General features: G+C 38.7%; 1 long non-coding RNA gene across 2 annotated transcripts in view; it reads right to left on the bottom strand.

Moving 5' to 3' along the window:
* The window catches only part of LOC115274140, a 45,025-nt gene that overhangs the window by 8,516 nt on the left and 13,104 nt on the right, over positions 1–23,405 (bottom strand). The window contains exon 3 of one of the 2 annotated variants that reach the window (XR_003901124.1): positions 7,905–8,022. This is a non-coding gene — a long non-coding RNA (uncharacterized LOC115274140). Of the gene's footprint in view, positions 1–7,108; positions 8,023–23,405 lie in introns of those variants that run through there. The other variant, XR_003901120.1, reaches the window with a different exon arrangement.

Below are 23,405 nucleotides of genomic sequence, written 5' to 3'. Positions count from 1 at the left end.
AACAATAGCCAAATCATGGAAAGAGCCTAAATGTCCATCACCTGATGAGTGGATCAAGAAGACGTGGTATATATACACAATGGAGTTTTACATGGCAATGAGAAAGAATGAAATCTGGCCATTTGTAGGAAAGTGGATGGACCTCGAGGGTGTCATGCTAAGCGAAATAAGTCAGGCAGGGAAGGACGGATACCGTATGTTTGCACTCATAGGTCTAACAGGAGAACAGGAGAAACCTAATGGAGGACCAGGGAGAGGGGAAGAGGGAAAAAGAGTTGGGGAGAGAGAGGAATGCAAAACTTGAGAGACTATTGAATGCTAAAAATGAACTGAGGGTTGAAGGGAGAGTGGCGAAAAGAGGTGGAGGTGATGGAGGAGGGCACTTGTGGGGAAGAGCACTGGGTGTGGTATGGAAACCAATTTGACAATAAACTATCTAAAATTAAAAATTAAAAAAAAACACTATACTATTACTAACCCCTCCAAAATAAAGCAAAAAGGGAATATTTTATCAATGTTGATTGGTGTCATTGTCTCACAACTAATCTTGGCTGAACGTAATGGTTCCTAGGCTGACATTAAGGAAAAGTCTCTTACGGGAGCAAGTTGCAGTTGTTCTTTCAGAAAGAATCCTTAGAATTTTTGTGACTTGGCCCAGTTTAAAAGTTCCTGGTTCTGACTGGTGAAGACCTACATAATGTCCGTCTCCTTAATGGTCTCCCAGCTCCATTTGATTCTGCCTTCCACAAACACAACATAGTTAATCAGTTACCAACAGGTGAATGTTCCTTTTCTTTTTCCATTTTAGTTACAATGTACTGTTGTAATTAACACTTAGTATTTGTTATATAGGTTCCTCATCTCCCCATATTCTGTCCTTTTTTTCCTTAGGATAATTTATTAATTGGATTGTGATAATATATGATATAAAACATTTTTAAGGCTTTACGTTGGAAAAAGGCAATCTCAGAACTATGAGTTTATTATAAAAGGCAACCAGCAAATGCTCTCTGGGTTTTGGCTGTCCTGCTTACTTTTCAGATTCACTACAGACAGAGAGGAGTCTGTTCCTTTTGTTGATGCCATCTTGTAAGAGGCATTCAGGTGGTCTGATAATACGTTTTTAATTTTACTGGGATTACTGTCAATTGACAAGCAGTCCAAAACAAGATACAGAGAGATTCTCTATACCCTTAAGCTAGTTTTCCCTAAGGGAAACATCTTACAACAGTATGGTACATTTCTCATACTGATAATACTCTGTGAAACCTTGAATTATATTAATGATCTAATTCCTGATAAGAGAGTCCTGCATTATCATGAAGCAGGAGAGTCAAAGTGAGTACATCCTTCTTCTGCCCCCTGGAATGTACACTGCTCACTGGCCCCATATCCGGCTATGAGCTCCTAACACACAGAAAATTACCAACAAGCCCTCCCTAACACAGGGTTCACTGATTTGAAGGGAAAGATGTGGCCAACTCTAGGAACTGGAAAGCATAAGTATCCATTCATTTATCTGTCTCTTCATTGCCCTTGAAGGGAGTGATCACGTGACCTTCAGGAAGCGCTGTAATTCTGCTGAGACCTATGACTGAACCAGCAGCAGCAAATGTACTCAGTGCAAACATGGTCACCAGGAGGGCTTCCATCCAGGGTAGGAAATTACTGCTAAAGTAATTAAACAGGGAGGCCATTAGACCGGGTGGCTCTAATGCCTTTGTACCCTTCCTAAGAAAACCAAAACCTAAGTCAGAGTCAGAATTCACTTGAATTCAAGAAAGTGAAACTTAGGAACAACCCACCACAGCCAACTAGGCTTTCCCAAATAAGACAACCACTTAAGTTACAGCCAGTGAAATAATGCCCGTGTTTTGTGTCTTCACTTTCTCTATAAAATCCTCTCCCCTAGCTCCTGTCTATGCAGCATTACTAACTACTTGCGGTTTGACACTACTCAATTTCAACTGATGTATGTTCAAATAAACTATCGCAATGTTTTATTTTGCCTCAGTTTATTTTTTAAGCATCCGAAAGGTTTGAAACAGACTGCACCAAGCATCTAGTCTTTAGGCTCCTATGTTTGGGCAATTTCCCATCAGACACACCTTCCCCAGGTTCTGACAGGAGCCATATCCCTTCCCCCGCCCTGTGCAAGCAGGACTCTGCACTACACTCCAGGGCCACAGGCAAGTTAGGGCACACAAAACACAGAGCAGCATGAGCCAAAGGGTAATCTTGTTTTACCCCAGGATTTTCAAATGTACTGTATATGCATCTAGTTACATCCGTTGTTACACCTAGTTAAATTCATTATTACTTAATTACATGGTAAATTTAAGGTGTTACTTTTAAGACTTGTAGACTTCCTGAAGTATCTAAGATCTTCCAACAGGTTTGATGTTGGAAAGTTTGTGTTTGGGAGCTGGAGACAAGACCAGTAATTTCAGAGAAAGATATCTCTCTCGTTCAGCACATCCTTGTCTTAGTGTCAACATCCCTTTTACTGCTCCTAAGTCAGTGCAATAAATGATGAATACTTGCTGCAAGCAACCTCAGCATCCTTCACAAAATTAAACAAGTGACTAGCAGAGAAGCAGAACACACCCCAGGTATACTAAGCTTTCTGATGGAATTTTATTTTCCTATCTCCCAGTTGCCAACAAGTTTGTCACATTTCTGTTAGTCACTTAGCATATAGACCAGTAATAATGTTGCCTTGCTCAGGAGAAGCCCAGACTCTCAATTAGTAGTGTAGTCAGATGCGGTAGTGTAATTTTCTTTGAAAGCAGGAGTTTCTGAAGTGCCAAATAACCTGTGAATTTAGTTTTGAAAAGAAAAATAAACAAGTGGCCATAAAACTATTACAGCGGATAAGAACTCAAAACTACACACACACTAAGCTCATAAATGATCAGATGTCATGATGCTTCTTCTATTTATATGACCTCCATCAGGTCCTGTCACTCCAGATAACATATCTGGATGCTCTCGAAAAGTTTAAAAAATGACTTCTTGTTGTTGTGAGGGTGGTGGTGGTACAGTTTCATATAACTTTTGATTGATTTTCTTTCCTCATGATGCTCCAGCATATAACCTCTTTGGGACAACAACAAATACACAGGCAAAGAGAAAAGAGCATGTTTTCCATAAGAAGTACTCCCATATGGTTATCAGTATTCTATGAATACTCTTTTTTTCTTCAGAATGATGTCTTTTACTTTTCAGTCATTACTTTTATGTTGTTTTATTGTCATGAAAAGTCCAACTCATATTGGTTTTTGTGCATCAAGAGAGTCATTTTATATACAGACCATGGAGTTGTCTTGCTGTTAAAATCACTGAATTGCAGAAACTGTAGAAATTGATGGAGAATATTGGAAGAATATGGCTGGCTTTATTTTTGAAGCTACCTGATACCAGGAATAGAGGAAAATGCACGAAACACTTGGACACACAGGAAAAATGGATGATACTTGCAATCCAGACATTTTCACCGAACAGTAAGGTCTCTCAAAATATGATCTCAACCTATGTGTCACTTCTCATCAGCAACTCTCACACCCTCAGTCCCTAAGAATTGTTTTCCTGTCTATGTTTCAACGATTGCACCTATTACTCCCTTTACTTGAAATGCTCTTTCCCTTGTATTTTAGGAAACTCTATTAATTTAGGCAGTCATAGGGGCCCCTGGTGGCTCAGTCAGGGAAGCATCTGACTTTAGCTCAGGTCATGATCTCGAGGTTTGTGAGGTCAGGCCCCACGTTGGCTCGTTCCTGATCAGCACAGAGCCCACTTTGAATCCTCTGTCCCCCCGCTCTCTGCCTACAACCCCACTCATGGTGCTCTTTCTCTCTCTCAAAAATAAACATTAAAAAAAATTTTAGTCAGTCATGGCTGATAATCCCAGAAAAACCAACCAGAACCAAGGCTGCTAGGAGAAAAGAGTTGCATAGTATTAGAAGGGAGAACACCACAAGTATTTCTGAGGGGTGAGGGAAAAAGAGTAAGGTTAATTGTATTTACCCAAGAACCAAACTTAGAATTGCACAAACACACAATGTGTTTAAAGTTCAGTGCAGGATTTGTCTACAAAGGTTACACTAAATGGTGCAATGATAGTAAAATGGATGAAAGGAAGTAGACTTAAGCCATGGAAAATGAATGAAAAAAATCTAGTTATCAGGTTAATTAATCTTTTAAAGGATTATGGAAGATTTAAAGTGAGAAGACTAAGTAAAGATAAATTTTAAAATTCTTGAAAATACAATTCCAATTTTGGAGGAAAGTATTTCTCTTCAGAGAATTACTAATATTCAAACTAGTCTTAACTATCCATAAAAGTTAACTGTATCTTCAGGAATATAGTGTAATATTATATTGTATAGATGTTTCCCTTACTTTGGATTGTGAACAGATGCATATACATAAATTGTAAAATTAAGGTGTTACTTTTAAGGCCTAAAAACTTCATAGCTTATCATGTATATAATACAATATCTTCATATACATATCATATATACAGTGTGCGCATGCATGCACACACACACACCACCTATTCTACTTAATAATTTTCCTCCTGGCTTTCAGCACTAAGAAACCTGATCATGTTTATATTTATACGGTACACATATGATCTGGCAAGTGGTTAAAAGCTCTGTTTCTGAAGACAAATCTGGTTTACTTCACAACTGTATCTTACCAGTTTCCTGTAACTAAGGTAACAAAGTACCACAACATTCTCCCCTAAAAACAACAGAATGTTTGTTTTTTTCTCACAGTTCTGAAGACCAAAAGTACAAAATGACTATCACTGGACAGAAATCAATGCATTAACGGGGCTACGCTCTCTGGGGACATTCTGGGAGAGACTCTGTTCCTTGCATCTTCCAACCTCCAGGCGCAGCTAGCATTCCTTGACCTGCGGCCACATCGCTGCAATCTCTGCTTCTGTGTGTCCGTGTGTAAACTATCCCTCTGCCTTCCTCTTATAAGGATGCATGTGATTGCACTTGGATAATCAAGGATAATCTCCATGTCAACATCCTTAACTTAATTACATCTCCAAAGACCCTTCCTTTTGCCATTTAAAGTAGCATTCACAGATTCTAGGGATTGAGAGGTGGCTATCTTTTGCAGGGGTGCTTTTCAGCCTACCACAGCCACTAGCCACCTAAGTCACCTTTGGAAAGCTACTCAAACTCTCTAAATCTTGGTGTCTTTCTCTGTAGAGTAACAAAAATAAAAGTGTTTACTTTATAGTGATGACTAATAAAAGAATATAAAGCAGTAAGTGCAATTCTTGTCACATGATAAAAATAAATGTTGCCTATTATTATCATTATTTCTATGTTTGCTTCATTGCTTTTATTACTATCTTAAAAAGTTAGGTCTCCACAATGGGGAGGATATTACATTATTCCTAGTCCATTTTTTGACAAGATGTGACTCTTTCCCTATTTCTCTAGCCATTCCTTTGGCTTGCTACATACACTCTGCTCAGAACTTCACTCCCTCCACTGAATAACATCAGGTCTCAGGTTGTCAAAATAGAATGTTAACTGGAAACCACTTTTTTGATTTTTAATGTTTATTTATTTTTGAGAGAGAGTGCAAGTGGGGAAGGGGCAAAGAGAGAGGGCACTGGAGGTTCCCAAGAGCCTGATGGCTGGCTCCAACTCACCAACTATGAGATCATGACCTGAGCTATGACACTTAATGGACTAGGCCACCCAGGCGACCCCAACAGGAAGCCATTTTTAACACAAGTTTTGGTTAGTGACTAGTTGGCATAATTTAGTTCAAGATTTGCATCAAGTACCAAAGAGAATTACCTGAAATCCCATCTCAGAAGAAGTTAAACTAAATTGAAGTTTAACTAATCCACAAGACTGATCATCATGTGTGGGTTTTTTTTATGTTTTATTTAGTTTTTAGAGACATAGTGTGCGAGTAGGGGAGAGGTACAGAGAGAGGGAGACAGAAGATCTGAAGCAGGCTCTACAGATAGGGCTCGAACTCACAAACCATGAGATCATGACCTGAGCTGAAGACAGACCCTCAACCAACTGAACCACCCAGGCACCCTGATTACCATGTTCTATAAAGGGTGTGTGTGTGAGTGTGTGTGTGTTCATATATGTTTAGTTTAGTTATGAGTTTTTGAATTTGACAATAAATGCTTATTCTGTAATAAGAAAAATACAAAATAGTAGGAAATATGCATTATCGAGTTAATCCTAAAAGATTTCTATGAAAGCAGTTGTGCTGAAAAAGTTTTTGATCTTCTTGCATCCCTACATAAAACCGAACCTCATTCTAGGGGCCTTGGGTGGCTCAGCTGGTTGAGCATCTGACTCTTGATATAGGCTCAGGGCTTCATCTTGCAGTCATGGAATCTGGCCCAGCATTAGGCCCCAGATGAGGCCCAAGTGGGGCACTGCATCAGGCTCCACGCTGAGTGTGGAGCCTGGGTGGGATTCTCTTTCTCCCTCCCTCTTGCTCCTCCCCTGCTTGCTCTCACTCTCTCTCTCTCTCAAAATAAATAAACATTAAAAAAAAAAACACAACCCCATTCTAAACCCCTCTGTCATTCAATTTGTGTCATTACTGTCTTTAAAGTATGCAGTATAATCTGTAAATGGATATTTCTTTGCATAATTATTTGATTTTCTCACTAAATAGCAGAATCCATGAAACTTTATAGTTCATTTGTTTTGTTAGTTGTTATAACTTCAGGTCTTAGTCCATAGCAAGCACTAACTACTTCTGAACAAAACTGGTCTCACTGCCTCCATCTTCTGTTCTATTCTTCTTTTATCAATTATGTCAGTAAATCCTAACTATCAACTTATATGCAGAATAGATGCTAGATAACAGAGAAATTTTAACACATATAATGAATATGTAAACAATGCCTTTGGCCTTCTGGTTGATTTTTTTCATTTCTTTTACCTCATAAATCATAATTAATTTTAGGCATTTACATAAACAACTTTACAAAATTAAACACTGCATTCTTTTTCTAGATTATAAATCAAATATTTTCTGAAGAGAGAATGCATGACCAATACAATTTCAAGAAGCAAAATATAGTGCTGCTTTTTCTAAAATGTATTTTTATTAATATTCCACAACAGAAAAAAAACATCATGTTCATCTGTTAAGAGCAACACATTAAGCCTCATTACTTAATGTATGATTTTAGTCACTATCCTTAATCATTTGGTGGATGGGAGAATTGATTTAAATTCACCCTAGTGAATTTTACTTTATTTTACTTTAATAATTTTTTCCATTTCATAGTTTTTGAAGAAGAAAACGCCTTTTAAATTTCTACTGATGAAAAGAACACCTATTAAATATTTCAGTATTTTGTATATCAGACAGTCTGCAAACAATAGGAGGGTAAGCAGATTCATTGAACTATAAAAGGGAAACAAATCACTTTGGTTAGAATGCTCCAGTTCTTAAAAAATAGGAGAAAGTGAAATTCATGCCTTGGTTAACAATCTCATAATATGGAGAATTTACCTTTATAATTACATGAATGCAAAATAAATTGTCTAAATGTGTGCATATTGTGATACATGTGGAGTTATACCTAGATGAAAGTCATTTTGCTTTGATTTTCAACAGAGTTCCTCCAAAAGCAATGACATTTGAATCATAATTTCTTATTTAAGAACTACATACGTGAGAAAATACATCTCTAGAGGATGATTCTGTGTGTGTGTGTGTGTGTGTGTGTGTGTGTGTTCGCATATGCAAACAGTACATGAGGGAAAAGTCAATTAGTGAAAGCATATTTTAAGACAATGTTTCCTAAAGGTGTTTCCTAAGGTGAAATTCTGATTGATTACACACATATGTCATTTTATAGGAGAACGTGGGAACTCTGACACCTGGTGAAGGAAGAGTCCGAGAGCAGCAGCTGTGTTTGGACGGAGATAAGAAATAGTAGTGACCGCCCGCAAGGTCGCCAGAAATACATGTCATCATATAACAGAGACTGATCTTCATCTAGAACAAAACAGAAAAATAAGTTTATAAACTACAAAGGTAATAGAAATTTGATTAATGAAACTTATATTTATTACATAAATGCAAAGTGTTACTTCAGAACACAAAATATATTAACAGCTGAATTATTTAAATGTCAGAAATCCTATATAGCACAAAATCTTCAAATATGCCAAAATTGTAAGATTAGTTAAAAATGTGGCATTGGTATTGAAACAGATGTTAGGGAAGTACAGATTAAAATTTTATTTAAAATTATATTAATATAACATTTAAATAATTTTTATGTAAGATGAAGCCATTCTATGTATCAAAAATCAAATTAAACTACATGTTAAACTGTAAAAGTTTTTTTTAAGTTTATTTATTTTGAGAGAGAAAGAACATGGTGGGGAGGGGGATGGGAGATGGAGGGAGAGAGAGAATCCGAGGCAGGCCCCGCACTGTCACCACAGGCCCACATGGGGCCCAATCCCACAAACCATGAGATCACGGCTTGAGCTGAAAACAAGGGTCAGTCGCTTAACCAACTTAGCTACCCAGGCATCCAGGGTCTCTGAAAATTTTAAGGGGAGTAGATTTTACTCGCTTACAAAATGGATGAAATCTGCCTCATTAAAAATGTTTAAATACAGATCTTATATAGACTCATCTTAAACTAAATTTCTCTCCATAATCTTTTTCCAGGGATGATAATTAGAAATGTGACTATATTCTAAGATTTAAAAAGAGAATATTATATAATTCTACCAGTACATAGCAGGGCACCAGGAGGAACCGGACTAGATCACGGAACAAATCCAGGGAGGCACAGAGAAGAGGGCAGAGGCCTCATGACTACAGCTCTGACAGGGTACCTACTCTCTGATGCTACTATTTTTAGTCATAATTTTAACGTGTCACCTCCAAGAAAAAATTGTTGAGGGAATACCATGCCCAATTTTCACTGAATCCTGAATAGCTTGGTCATTAATTTCAAGTACATCGAGCATGCTTTTATGAAAAGAGCTTTACTAAATTAAAAATGATAGGATTCATTTACCTAAAAATCTCTAGCTGGCAAGCAAACTAATTAAAATATTATTACACAATCCTTATGTCAGCCACCCAGGCACCCCCTTTTTCCCCTGTAAGTAAATGTGCTCAGTATCTAAAAAGTTTCAAGCAGCAAATAGACATTTCAGCTGGGGCATATTACCATGTTTTCCCAAACATGGAAGAACAACAAGACATTATAGTACTTAAATCAAAGAGCGGAACCTTCAGTAAAATTTTACATTTTGACAAACATTGTTTTATTGCTATTAATAGTGTAATAGTGTTGTTACCAAAGTTTATCCCTAGATATCGGCAAAGTTATTTTATAATTTAAAAAAACTCAAATTTATTTGCCAAAATATAGGCATAATTTTTCAATTGTGTACATTTTACAGATGATACTAATTGATATTTAAACCTAATATTATTTTGTTTTCCTAGTGATAGTCTCAATTATTTAAAGTTCCAAAATGTGGGGCTCCTGGATGGCTCAGTCGACTAAGAATCTGACTTTGGCTCAGGTCATAATCTCATTCACTGCTCATGAGTTTGAGCCCTGCATCAGGTTCTGTGCTGACAGCTTGGAGCCTGAAGCCTGCTTCAGATTCTGTCTCCATCACTCTGCCCGTCCCCTGCTCACTCTCTGTCTCTGTCTCTCTGTCTCTCTGTCTCAAATTAAAAAAATAAAAAGATAACATAAAAAAATAATGTAAAAAAATAGGCAGGGTGCCTGGGTGGCTCAGTGAGTTAGGCATCAGACTTCTGCACAGGTCATGATCTCATGGTTCCTGAGTTTGAGCCCTCCATCTGGCTTTTTACCATCAGCACAGAGTCCACTTTGGATCCTCTGTCTCCCTTGCTCTCTGCCCCCCTACCCTGCCCTCTGTCTCTCTCTCTCTCTCTCTCTCTCTCTCAAAAGTGAACATTAAAAAGAAAATTTAAAGTCATAAAGGAGGTTAGATTTTTTTTCAAATTGTTATACAGTTCAACATAAAATTTTTCAGTGTGTTTTGAAATTCCTAATTTTCCAAATATAAAAAGGGCTTTTTATTCCTTTATTCATTCATTATTAATTCATTTGACAAGTAGAAAGTACACTGAAAGCCCACACTTTTGCAGGCCTTCTTCCACTCTGTGGGAACTCAGCAGCAAATACCATTTATTTCATCCTACTATCCTTTATACAATCCACTGTTAGTGGCTAAAAACCCAAACAGAAGCATTCTTACCTCCCTTACTTTTCATTTTGATTTTGAGTGTATATACTTATACAGAGTGTTCTCTCAAAATTCTTTCTTTCCTCCACAGGTTTGAGAATTAAACACAAAATCATTTTCTCCACACTCTCAGATTGTCATCATAACCAATAGCAGCAATCTGAGACCTCAGAAGGAGGAATACGAAAGTTTCTTGGTCTAGGTGGGAATTTTAATGCTCCACATTACCTTCTCTTTCAATGTTACCCAACTTTACAATCTTGAGAACTGATACTTATGGATTACACTAATTAAGGGGGAAAAAAAACACACTTATCATAGTCTCGGGGGGTTTGGCAAGTTTGGCAAAGGTGCATTTGAAACTATATACTTGAGGTTCGAGGGAAGCGAGGGCTCTTGATATTACCATAAAGTAACAGTTTTCTGTCTCTACAAGAAAAAAAAACCTTTATAAATTCTATGTTATCATTTTGAGTAAGGGACCATGTGTGTCAGCTGCCCAAACAGGCCAGGTCCTGCAGTTTCAGGCAGAATGCCACCACACCTAAGTGAGGATCACTGTTCTTTAAAACTCTGATCAGCTAAAAGCAACAAAAGAAACAGAACCCAGAACATGGGTTCTACAGCCAGGCAGCCATGGACTGGATGAGGTATGGCTGATATTTCCACAAGTTAACAAAGCAAAAGTCCTGTATTGTTTTAGAGTAAAAGGTACTAAGAGCAAGTTTGTGAAGAAATGGTACCTTCGAAAATTTGACTATCTGGAGAAGAACATATATACCAGGAATGTACTCTATGTAATCAAACAGAGCAGACATCAAATCAGTCACCTCTAGAAGAAATGGCAACAGGCTATAGGGGAGAACTGAAATCTCAGGTAAATCACTTTCAACCTATCAAGGAAGCATTAATGTTTGGTGTCTCCAAATTGTGTTCCAACAAATCAGCAGAAAATACTTCAGTTTTTTGAGTCCCCGACTAAGTCTGTAGGATTTCCATGGAAGATGTGACTTGTCCATTTTGGATCTATTAAAGTTCCTTAAAGAAACATTATATAAAATAAATATGCCATAGGGATGTAATGTACAATGTACAACATAATGATTATCATTAATAATACAGCCCTATATTGTATATTTGAAAGTTACTATGAGATTAGCTCTTAAAAGTTCTCATCACAAGAAAATAAATCTGTAACTCTGTGTGGCACTGGATATTAAGTAAACTTAACGTAGTGTCGTTTTGTAATGCCCAAGATTTCAATATCACCCCAAAACCAGAGACCACCAGGGAGACCAAGGCACGCATGTAAAAGCAAAGGGCAGTTTTATCACGGCTTAGGCTCGCCGGGCCTAAGTTCAGGCTCACAGCCTTCACCAGCGCAGTGGATCCGTGCTGAGAGCCCCGAGCAAGGGCTGAGTAGGGTTTCTATGGGGTTTGGGAAGGGGGAGTTACAGGAAAGTGTGACATAGGTACAGTGACCCAATCATAATGGTACAACAGTATTGGCAGCAGCTCTAACCTTACACACTGTTCAGAGCGTTCGTTACTTTTGGCGGGACCCAATTACAACATTTAGAGTACCTTTAAAATCAACCAATTACAGGGTGAGCCTAGGGTCTTGTTCAGCGACTATTGGGTTAACTTTAACATTAGGTAACAGGGTCCTATCTAAAGTTCCCATCTGCAGGCCTTACCCTTAGGAATGTGGGGTGAGGTAGCTGGGCTTTCCTGATTGGACATCCCCGGGCAATGTATGACTGCCAAATGGCCAAATGGTTGCCAAATGGCCGAATGGTTCTGGAGAGACTGACCATAGACCTTTTAGCTTAGAGGGGAAACAAAGCCTGTCATGGCGTCTGTTTGGTTCAGCCTTACAGTTTCACAATGTATACAAAATATTTAATCATCATGTTGTACACCTGAAACTAGTATATGTCACTTATAGCTCAATAAAAAAAACTATAAATAGGAAACATTATAAGGGGCATCCTCGAATCGAATGGGTTTTCCCCCTTCTTTTTCCCTTTTCCTCAAATACTTTTGGTTCCACAGTTTAGTGAAAATGTACAGCAATTGGAATTGGAAAATTCCAGCTCATATGTAGTTCTGCCACTTTTTTGAAATGAAGAATAATACTGCTTAGAAATCATACTTATTCAAAAATGAATTCTTATTAGGTATTTCTAATGCCCTGTGGGCACTTGTTTTCCACCACTCTTGTTTTCCTCATGTTCCAAATCTTCCTGGGTTCTTGTCACTCCACCCGCACCACTGGAGTGAGAGGATGTCATCTAAGTGTTATGTGGCAGAGGAGACAATGTGTCCACTGACCTAACCGCCATGATGACTCCAAACTAACTCCATGATGAATGTGTGACTCATTCTCAATTCCTAGGACTCTGGAGTGTTTGCTTTACAGCTCAGGGAAGCCACCCAACGTGGAATGCCAAGGAAAAGGAAGAGGCAAAGGAAGCTTTGCAATATCTTTGCCAAGCTCAATCCAGGCAAGGCTTTCAGCTTTGTTGCCTTTACAGAATAAAGGAAGAAGCGCCTGGTGAATATGTGTTTTGTAGATGCGGTTGGTGGTTTAGAGACAGGATGACATGAGGATGGTGTTTAGCTTCCTCATAATTGAGTATCTCTACTTCGATCCATGCTATCCTCCAGTTGCTGAATTTTTTTTTTCTCCAACCACAGTAGATAGTATGAAAATCAGTCACTTTCTGCTCTTTTTCCTTCCCAAACTGAGAACTGGCAGGAGTCTCTGGCTGGAACTCCAACAGGAACCAGATGGTCTGATCACTTCTTTGTGATTCTGCTGCTCCTTGCTACGTGAGTAGGATTAATGAGAGCTTATGGTGACAAAGGGTCACCTATGCTAATGTTCTGGGTTCCAACAACTCAACTCACATCTGTTCCTGCATCCTTCCTCCACCTCTCCTTCATTCATTGTTCTAGTTGTCCTCTGCACAGACTATTTATCAAGGCAGAGAAATAGATCTTACATGTTTGATTTCAGGGGGAAAAAAATGACTCAGGTACCTGTTGCCCTTCCCTAAATATCACACTTAAATCTGAGATAAAATATCTATTCCTTTGAATCATACAGGAGTTAAACAAATGATGTCTGCCTTCCTTTATTCTCCATGGCTTTACCTTATTTGATTTCCTTAAATCTCAAGTTAGAGCTATTTTTATTTACATCAGAATTATTATTTTATTGTATAGGTTGTAATTGTATAGATTGGATTATCTATAAGTGTCTGTTCCTTGTTATTTCACCCATTAATTTAAAAAAAAAGAAGCTGGAATTTAGTTGTTCATGAATGAATTATCCTGGTCTCTGTGGTCCCTTCAGGTTCCCATTGTGCCCATGTTTATCCGAACTACAGAAAGGCTAAACTTGAAGTCCTCAATTTAAGTGCTTGCTTTTGAGTTATTAAAAGACTCTGTTACTTGTATTAATGTAAATCATCACTTATTAATATTATGTAACTATTTTTATGACTTAGACTTCTCTAGTATTTAATCCATAGAATCTTCTACTCATATAAATACTATCACCGATTGTGAGCTTACAAGGGTCAAACATCATTGTGAGGCGAACCTGACAACCATTACGCTGTGGAAACCCCACAGGTCAAACATCATTGTAAATGCTTTATAAGATTATCTCATTTAACTCTCATGAATAACCCAGGTAGTAATTCACTATTAGCCCCATTTTGCTGATGAGACCAATGAGACTCAGAAAGCAGAAATAATTTGCCCCAAGTCAACAGAGTTTATGGGGAAGAATCTGAATTGAAATCTAGCTTGAACAAGTCTAAAATTGTATACTTCATATGACAGAGTTTAGAAATATGTGTGCTTTTTAAAATAATTATAATTTTACTTATATATGCAATAAATTCTATGACTCTAAAATTATTAGAACTTAGTGACTTAGGAAAACTTGTAAATCTAAAAAAAAAAAAACCAACTATAGGTAAGGTTGGAATGTGAGTGCCTGATACCACTGAGGCACCCACTTTGAAGACCTCCATCTCCAAAATCAGACTGCCAGCTATAGGACACAGGGACTAGTAAGACAACTAGCTAAGAACCACACCATTCCACCCAAAGTGCCCTTTTGGGTGACCTAAGTAACTGACCCTGCTTTTCCTTTCCTGGGTCCTAATTCTTGTTTTTATGCTTTAAATTCACCAGTAAGGAGAGACTCATGAGACCCTAGGTACCCTACCCTTAACCCCAGTAAAGGCAGAAGCCAGGCTCCCTCCTCTCCCCCTCCTCCTCCATCTTCCTCTCTCTCTGCAGCAACGTCTCTATGCGGCCTTGATGCGCCAGGTGTACTCTAGAAGACTTGTTACTAACAAATCTTATTTTCTCAAAATTCCTTGATGGTTGTTGCTGAGGTGCATCTCAAAATCACAAAAAGAACCACAAGAGCCAGTCTAGATACAAGAATGGCTCTGAAAGGGGGAAATATGCACAGGAGCTCACTTCAAACAGCAGGGACCCACGTGAGGGCCCCAGGCATTCCTAGCCTCAGACAAACAAACACATAAACAAAGGGCTATCAAATCTTGTATTTCAGCTTCTTTAGCCAGATTGCCTTTCAAATGATAACAAAATTTTTTTAAACTCCTAAATCAACAGAGGGGCTCAAAATGAAATAAGAGTTAAGACTATCCTTCAACAGTATAACCTTGAACAACTTTAAGCTAGTTATCTACAAATAGGGTTTCCTGACATTGTCTCTGCCTCCTAGAATTTGATGAGGCAGTGCAAGAAAATCACTTAAGTTAGTGCCTGGAATATGGCGAGTGCTTCACAAAGGGAAAACATTATTTTTTTTACCATCTCACCTTTTTACTTCTCACAAAATATGCAGACCTTTCATAATTCAATAGAAAATATTAAAACAAAGCACACTCAAAACTCTTAAAATATAAAGTCAAATACACTATTTTGACAGAGCTATCTTTCTCCCTTCACTCTAAGCTGTTTAAATGGATGCCATTTAAGGAAAGTATTTCTTTTACTTTCAAAGCTGGAAATTGTCCAGTTTTAAGGATTTCAGAATTACTATTACAATTCATTAGCAATGAATTCTCACCGGTTTTCCGGTTCTCAGACAAGACCAGTTACGGTACTGAGGCAGCCGCATACCTCATACAGATATCTGATAAAGCAAGACCCTCCCTTGGCCAGGCATGCCCCAGTGCTCCTTGTTCTCCTGTGCAGACCAAGAACATTATCATGTGAACCCTTGGAGTCTCCCAGATATCCTGGAAGATGAGAAAGAAGAAGACAGATTGAGGTTTATGATGATAAAACAAGAAGTGAAGACAGCTTCATTTTTTAAGACTTAGAACTAAACAGAAAAATTCATTTGCCATATAATGTTTCCTGAATAAATTTAGGTGTTCAAGGGTTTGTTTGTATTGTTCTTCCCATAATTTCCCCTGTCTCTCTCCCATTGATGCACGGATCCAACAAGGTCCAAGTGTCCATAACTCATGTTCAGGTCATTTCTCGGTTAGTAATTCATCCATCACCTCCTCCCCCACTCCACACACACGAAGAATACCAAGGCATCCCAGATAATCATGTGGTCATTAGGCCAGGATTAAAATATTAAAGGTTTTCTACCACTTACTGTCATGGTGGTCCCTACACAGTGGCGTCAGTAGGGCTGTGGCTATAGTTTCGTTAGGGCCACTTACAGCACTGCTGTGCACAAATGAAAAGCTCTCACCCCACGAATATCTGCGAAGAGGGTAAACCCATCCTAAAAGAAAGGAATCTGAAGGAAGATCATTAAGGGCTCTTATCTCTTTTATTCTGAATAACTATACTTCAAAATCAAAATAAGGACCACAGTGGAGATTAGAGAATGCTAATATTTCGATTATTTTAATATTTAGAATATCTAATATATTCAAGAGAAACTGCATAACAACATAATTTGTTTTAAAGATCTTTGCTTATTTATTTGCTTCAATCAACGAAGCAGCAGCTGAGAGTGCGGAGGAGGTGGTGGGGTGGATGAGGTGTGCTACCTATGTGGGAACTGACCAGTCTCTCTCAGCGCCTTGGCCACTGCTTCCTCTCAGCTGGCAGGTCTAGTGGTCTCTTACTGTAGATCGCTTTCATAGTTTCTGAAGTCAGGTGTCCCCCACATGGTCAGCATATGACATAACAAAAGCAGCTCAGCTCAGCCTACTCAAAAAAGGTGCAGGTTGGGCACCTGGGTGGTTCAGTCTGTTAAGCGTCTGCCTTCAGCTCAGGTCATGATCTCATAGCTCATGGGTTCAAGCCCCACATTAGGCTCTGTGCTGACAGCTCTGAGCCTGGAGCCTGATTTGGATTCTGTCTCCCTCTGTGGCTGCCCCTCCCCCAGTTGTGTGCTTGCTCTCTCTGTCTCCCTCTTCCTCCCTCAAAAATCAAAAAATAAACTTAAAAAAAAAGAAAGATGCAGAATAATGTTCATCTATTTGCTAATGGGAGCCTGGGTGTCCTGCATAGGCCCTATATTCTATGGATTTGTAGCTGCAGATACCATATTCTGACCAGTGACAAAGACTCTCTCAAGGACCAAACGTCAAACAGGTTCCTCTGAGGTGTTTTTTTGTTTTGCTTGTCTGCTTGTTTTTAATCTTTGTCTAGGCCTCATCCCTTGGCCTTGGTCAGGTGAATCCTGAGTCAGTTAAATGGCATTCCCCTCACCCTTGATATCTTACCACCCTCAATATCTTATGAAATTCCTTATTCCTGTCTCAGTATCTGCTCACCTTGATCTGCCTTCAGTACGAATCTCATTAAGTTGGGTTAGAAAGAATCCCTCTACTCCTGATCTCTTCTCTTAGTAAATTTCCAACAACCATCCCCCAACTCACCACCCACTCTGCTCTTGGGCCTTACATCCCCAACTGCTTACTATATGCAGAGTTGAGGCTGATCTCTCTATCGTCATAGTCTCAACACCTATCACAATAGTCCTGAATAAAACCTTCCTTACCATTTTAATGTTTTTTTTAATTTATTTTTAATACAGAGAGAGACAGAGCATGAAAGGGGGAGGGTCAGAGAGAGAGGGAGATACAGAATCGGAAGCAGGCTCTAGGCTCTGAGCTAGCTGTCAGCACAGAGCCCGACGCAGGGCTCGAACCCACAAACGTGAGATCTGACCTGAGCCGAAGCCGGAGGCTTAACCGACTGAGCCACCCAGGCACCCGCTTCCTTACCATTTTAAATAGTGCCAGAACAAAATTTTTCTTAAACATCAATTATATCCAAAGTTATATAAAACCTTATATAATTGATTATAACTTATTTACAAGTAATTCTTCTCCTTATCAATGTATGCAAGAACTTTTCAATACTTTTCAAATGTGTTCATAATTTTGGAGTACAGCAGATATTTTTCTCTTCTGAGCAAGGCAGCCATGTGTGTAGGCAAAAGGAGATAAATATGTTTCCAAATTTAACTTCTTTCAAGAAAAATATTTTTATAAGCAAAGAAACATTTTTGTTGGGAAAGTATATTCAAGAATAGCAAACAATGGGGTGCCTGGGTGACTCAGTTGGTTAAGCGTCCAACTTCGGTTCAGGTCATGATCTCACAGTTCATGGGTTCGAGCCCCGCATCAGGCTCTGTGCTGACAGCTAGCTCAGAGCCTAGAGCCTATCTTCGGATTCTGTATCTCCCTCTCTCTCTGACCTTCCCCTGCTCGCACTGTCTCTGTCTCTCAAAAAATAAATTTAAAAAAGCATTTAAAAAATTTAAAAAAAGAATACCAAACAAATTTTTACTCATTCCTATTAAAATGCAGCATGAGGTATTGTTTTTTCTTTCTTTATTTCTTTCTCTTTTTTTTTTTTTTTTGGTTTATTTATTTTGAGAGAGAGCACAAGTGGGGGAGAAACACAGAGTGTTGGAGAGAAAGAGAGAATCCCAAACAGGTTTCAGGATTCTGCCCTGTCAGCACAGAGCTCGATGCAGGACTCAAGCCCACAAACCATGAGATCATGACCCAAGCTGAAATCAAGAGTCAGTCCTTAACTGACAAAGCCACCCAGGTGCCCTGGCATGAGGTATTCTTAAAAAAAAAAAGAATTCAGGGCCACCTGGGTGGCTCAGTTGGTTAAACCTCCGACTTTGGCTCAGGTCAGATCTCATGTTCTGGGTTCAAGCCCCGTGTCAGGCTCTGTGCTGACAGCTAGCTCAGAGCCTGGAGCCTGCTTCTGGTTCTGTGTCTCCTTCTCTCTCTGCCCCTCCCCCCCTCATGCTCTGTCTCTCTGTATCAAAAATAAATAAAACATTAAAAAATTAAAAAAAATTCACCCATCATTCTTTGGATAGTATATTAATTGTCATCATTATTAGGAGGTAAAGGATATAGTGAATCATAACATAATTATAAAACTTGAAATAAAGGGAGAGCATTTTTGTGATGTGGTGTATATTATTGCATTCACTTCGATTAAGGCTCTTATAGGAATAAAGCTTTTAAGATCTCTTAAAATTATGTACTACAACCTTCAAAATCTTAAATTGAGACCACAAACTTTCATTAAAATGTAATATAACTGTACTAGAATCATGGCCTATGTTTCATCTGACGTCAGCTCAGGTCATGATCTTGCAGGCCATGAGTTCGAGCCCCAAGTCAGGCTTGAGCTGACAGCTTAGAGCCTGAAGCTTGCTTCAAATTCTGAGTCTCCCTCTCTCTCTGCCCCTCTGTAAGGACAAAGTCTGAACCAAATGGATGCCATGACAGGTTTTAAGTTTCCCCTCTAAGCTAGAAGGCCTAAGGTTAGTCTCTCCGGAACCATTAGGCAGTTATACATTACCCTGGGCAAAAGAGACCACTTTTCCGTATCCAATCAGGAAAGCCCAACTACCTCTCCCCACATTCCTAAGGGTAAGGCCTGCAGATGGGAACTTTAGATAGGACCTTGTTACCTAATGTTAAAGTTAACCCGATAGTCACCAAATAAGACCCTGAACTCGCTCTGTAATTGGTTAATTTCAAAGGTACTCCAAATGTTGTAATTGGGTCCCGCCAAAAGTAACGAACGCTCTGAACAGTGTGTAAGGTTAGAGCTGCTGCCAATACTGTTGTACCATTATGATTGGGTCACTGTACCTGTGTCACACTTTCCTGTAACTCCCCCTTCCCAAACCCCATAGAAACCCTACTCAGCCCTTGCTCGGGGCTCTCAGCACGGATCCACTGCGTTGGTGAAGGCTGCGAGACCGAACTTAGGCCGGGTGAGCCTAAGCCGTGATAAAACTGCCCTTCCTTTGCTTTTACATGCGTGCCTCGGTCTCCCTGGTGGTTTCTGGTTTTGGGGGGTGATATTGAAATCTTGGGCTTTTCACCTCCTCTGCTCATGCTTTCTCTCTCTCAAAAATAAATAAAAACATTATAATATATATGTGTACATTCAAAATGTACAGATACATATGGTATATATATCTGGAATATACACAGAAAATTTTAGAAGTTAATAAGTGATTTCAGTAATATCACAGGCATTTCCATATATCAATGTTCCAGTTGTTTATTGCTACCCAACACTTACTGGCTTATATAGCAACAACTATTTTCTTAAATCTCAAGCTTTTGTGGGTCAGGAGTTCAGGCAGAACTTTGCTAGAAAATTATTCTGTTGTGCAGAACATCAACAACTGTTTCTGTGGAGTTCTGCTGGTAGACGGGCTAATCTGGAACATTCAAGACCAATTTATGTACGTGTCTGAGTCTTGATGGAAATGGCTATAACCCTAGGCTCAGCCAAGGCTGTGGAATACACAGCCTACACTTGGCCTTTCCAAAATGACCCTCTCAAGAGCAGTCAGAAAATTTGCATGCCAACTCAGAACTCTTAAACACAGCACATCAAGAGAAAACAGGTGAAAATTGCCTGGGCAGGAAACTGACAGAGAATCATTTTCATTAACAAAAGCCATTATAGAGCTCATCAAGATTCAAAGAAACAGGGCAATAATCTCATTTTTTCATGAGGTAACTGACACAACCAGTAACAAGAGGTAAATTAAGCCCTGGGCTAAGTACTATACACAGATTATCACCTTCAGTTCACTCAAACAATGCATTTCATAGATAAAGAAAATCAAGGCACACAGAGAAAGGTCAAGTAAATTGGGCAAGCCTTAAAAAAAGGAACTCATTAAAAATACAAACAAAAGAACAAGGAATTTAGCCATATATTTTAAAAGAGAAATACGTGATGTAAATTTCAAAACACATGTATAAATAACAGTACTAATGTGTTACACAATATGTTAAAAGTAAAAACTTCTGGGGTGCCTGGGTGGCTCAGTAGGTTAAGTGCTGACTTCAGCTCAGGTCATGATCTCACAGTTCAGGTTCATGAGTTCGAGTCCTGCGTTGGGGCTGACAGCACAGTCTGGAGCCTGCTTCGGACTCTGTCTCCCTCTCTCTCTCTGCCCCTTCTCGACTTGCACTCTGTCTCTCTCTCAAAAATAAAATAAACATTAAAAAAGTTAAAGAAATAAAAGTAAAAACTTTAGTAATAAAATGAAACCTGTAAAACAGCCATTGATAGCAAAAACTCCACTTATTTATTTAAAGTACCAGAGAAGTAGTGGTATGAGGATGTAGGTGGAGAAACTAAGCATGCAATAAAATGTTGTAAATGCACCATAATTGTAACAGGGAAGAGTACGTGTATGTGCATGTGTGTGGGTGTGTGTGTGTGTGCATGCGCACACGCATGTTGTTTACATGATAAAAGGAACAGGAGGGCAGGGAAATGTAGCTCTCTACCAAGAAAACTAACATATATACCTGACTATAAACAGCTTTCTAAAGACAGGTACACTGTGTTCAACATGATTTATATATTTAACTCCTGGCTTGAAAATTAAAATCAGCATTGGATCCACAAAAGCTGGTGGATTTTTCTCAGGTTTCACACCACAAGAAATTGTCAGTAAGAACTTTTTTCTCAAGAAGCCGACTGATTTGTAACTTTATGCAAATTTTCTACCTGGTAAATTGAGGGTGAAGAGGCAGGGAGCAGAGAAAGAAGGAAGGTTTCATTTACTTGGATATATACTTCATGGTTAATAAATTGTAACAAGCACTAGTAAGTAAAGAAATAGTTGTTAAGGAGAACATGGGCAAAGAAGCATTAATTTTCCCCACTAAATATACTTTATTAGCACAGTTCTCCTCCAAGGGCCAGGAAATAATGAGGCCATGACAGACCTTGACTGCTGCTAAATCTGTTTAAAAACAAACAAAAATAAAACTACTACAACTGTAAAAAGTCCCTCCTACTATGTGTGAAGAATCATTTAGAAAAGATAATTTATATCTGTAAAAGTAATAAGTATTTTCCACAAGTCTGTGTAATATTATAGCCACAAATTTATATCACACATATACTTACTACTTACGCTATATATATCCTTTTCAAAATCGGTTGATTTTTTAAGCATATAAAAGAGTGTATTTGTAGCTCGTGTGCACAGTAAAATGGGAATTTCTGAATACCCAAAACATTTCCTGAGATGAAGTATATTTGATAGGAAGGCTAATTATTTGCAAATGCACTTTTGTTCAGTCCCTTTAAGCATTATGAGATCGGTGTTATTTCCATTTTATATATCAGCTGACTATGGTTCAGAAGATTAAGAAATTGGCATGGTCTTGCTCTGGTGCGTATCTGAAATTTCTGCATTGGCTTGCTCAAGTCAAAAACACTTTGTTCCCATTTTTTAAAAAATATTTTTATGTTTATTTTTGAGAAAGAAAGAAACAGAGCATGTGCAGGGGAGGGGCAGAGAGAGGGAGACACAGAATCTGAAGCAGGTTCCAGGCTCTGTGCTCTCAGCACAGAGACCAACTGGAGCTTGAATCCATGAACCATGAGATCTTGACCTGAGCCAAAGTCGGATGCTTAACCAAATGAGCCACCCAGGTGCCACTGAAATACATTGTCATTTTACTTTCATATAGGCTTTTACAGTTGGAGAAAGACAATTTCTGGATTCTACTTGCATAAATTAAGGTATTTTGAGTCCTGAGCACTAAGCTTTGATAAGCTTTCCAAAATAAGTCATTACAGGTGGAAAGGTAGAATGTGGCAATAAAGTGAGCTATCCATACACATGTCTTCCTTAGAACAAAATGATTCAGTCTGACAGACCACAGCACAGAGCTCCTGCTCCCTCTCTCCCTGGCTCTCCCTGCCATCCCCACCCTCAAAATAAGTAAACATTTTTAAAAAGAGAACATGAATCAGGACCCCTGTTAGTAGTCTACATGTGTACTAAGGAAGAAATATTTTAATCACCACATTAAATGATCAATTAAAGAGCCCTTTCTATTTATATCATACCATGTTAGGGGCAGTGACAAACCAAAAGAAATACACCACATTATGTGATCCACCAGAACCCCACACTCAAACTTGAAGGCATTAAGTGAAATTTTAAACGGAGGTTATTTGTGATCTAAAACTTCAAATGAGACTGTCTCATGAGTTAATTTGGGATTAAGACTTTCCCTAAACGTTAGTGAGAGGCACAGAAATATCTCCCACTCCCTGCTACTTATGCCTTGAATATAGCTGACCTATGAGTTTTATCGTGAAATCCTCCCAACCCTGTCCTCTTTTCTACTTTGCTTGTTCATTTCTCCCCTAGCAATAATTAGGAGGTGACATGTATTCGCTTTTGAATCCTTAGAGTAAATCCATGAAATTTCATCCAGTCCTGGAGTTTTACCATCACTGTGCTGATGAATTCCCAATTTATACCCTGAGCTTTGAGCCTTTCTGAACTCTAGACTTGTTTATTAACTCCACTCATGTGTTGAAAACCCATCTCAAACTTACCTTGTCCAAACATGACTTGTGATCATTCTACCTTAATAACTGGCACATACCATATATTAGACGTTTAATCCTTAGGACAAAACTATGAGACAGTTTCCATGAAGCTTCCTATGAGACAGGCTTCACATTTCAAACTGAGGAAACCAAAGGAATCAGGACATGCCCATGGGTGGTGAGTGGTGAAGCTGGTCAACCATGACACTACTGCCAAATCTCTTCGGATCC

This window comes from Suricata suricatta, chromosome 1, assembly GCF_006229205.1.
Source record: "Suricata suricatta isolate VVHF042 chromosome 1, meerkat_22Aug2017_6uvM2_HiC, whole genome shotgun sequence".
In the NCBI taxonomy this organism is placed as follows: Eukaryota; Metazoa; Chordata; class Mammalia; order Carnivora; family Herpestidae; genus Suricata; species Suricata suricatta.
The sequence above is the reverse complement of the archived record's forward strand: the minus strand, read 5'-3'. Positions and strand labels throughout refer to the sequence as shown.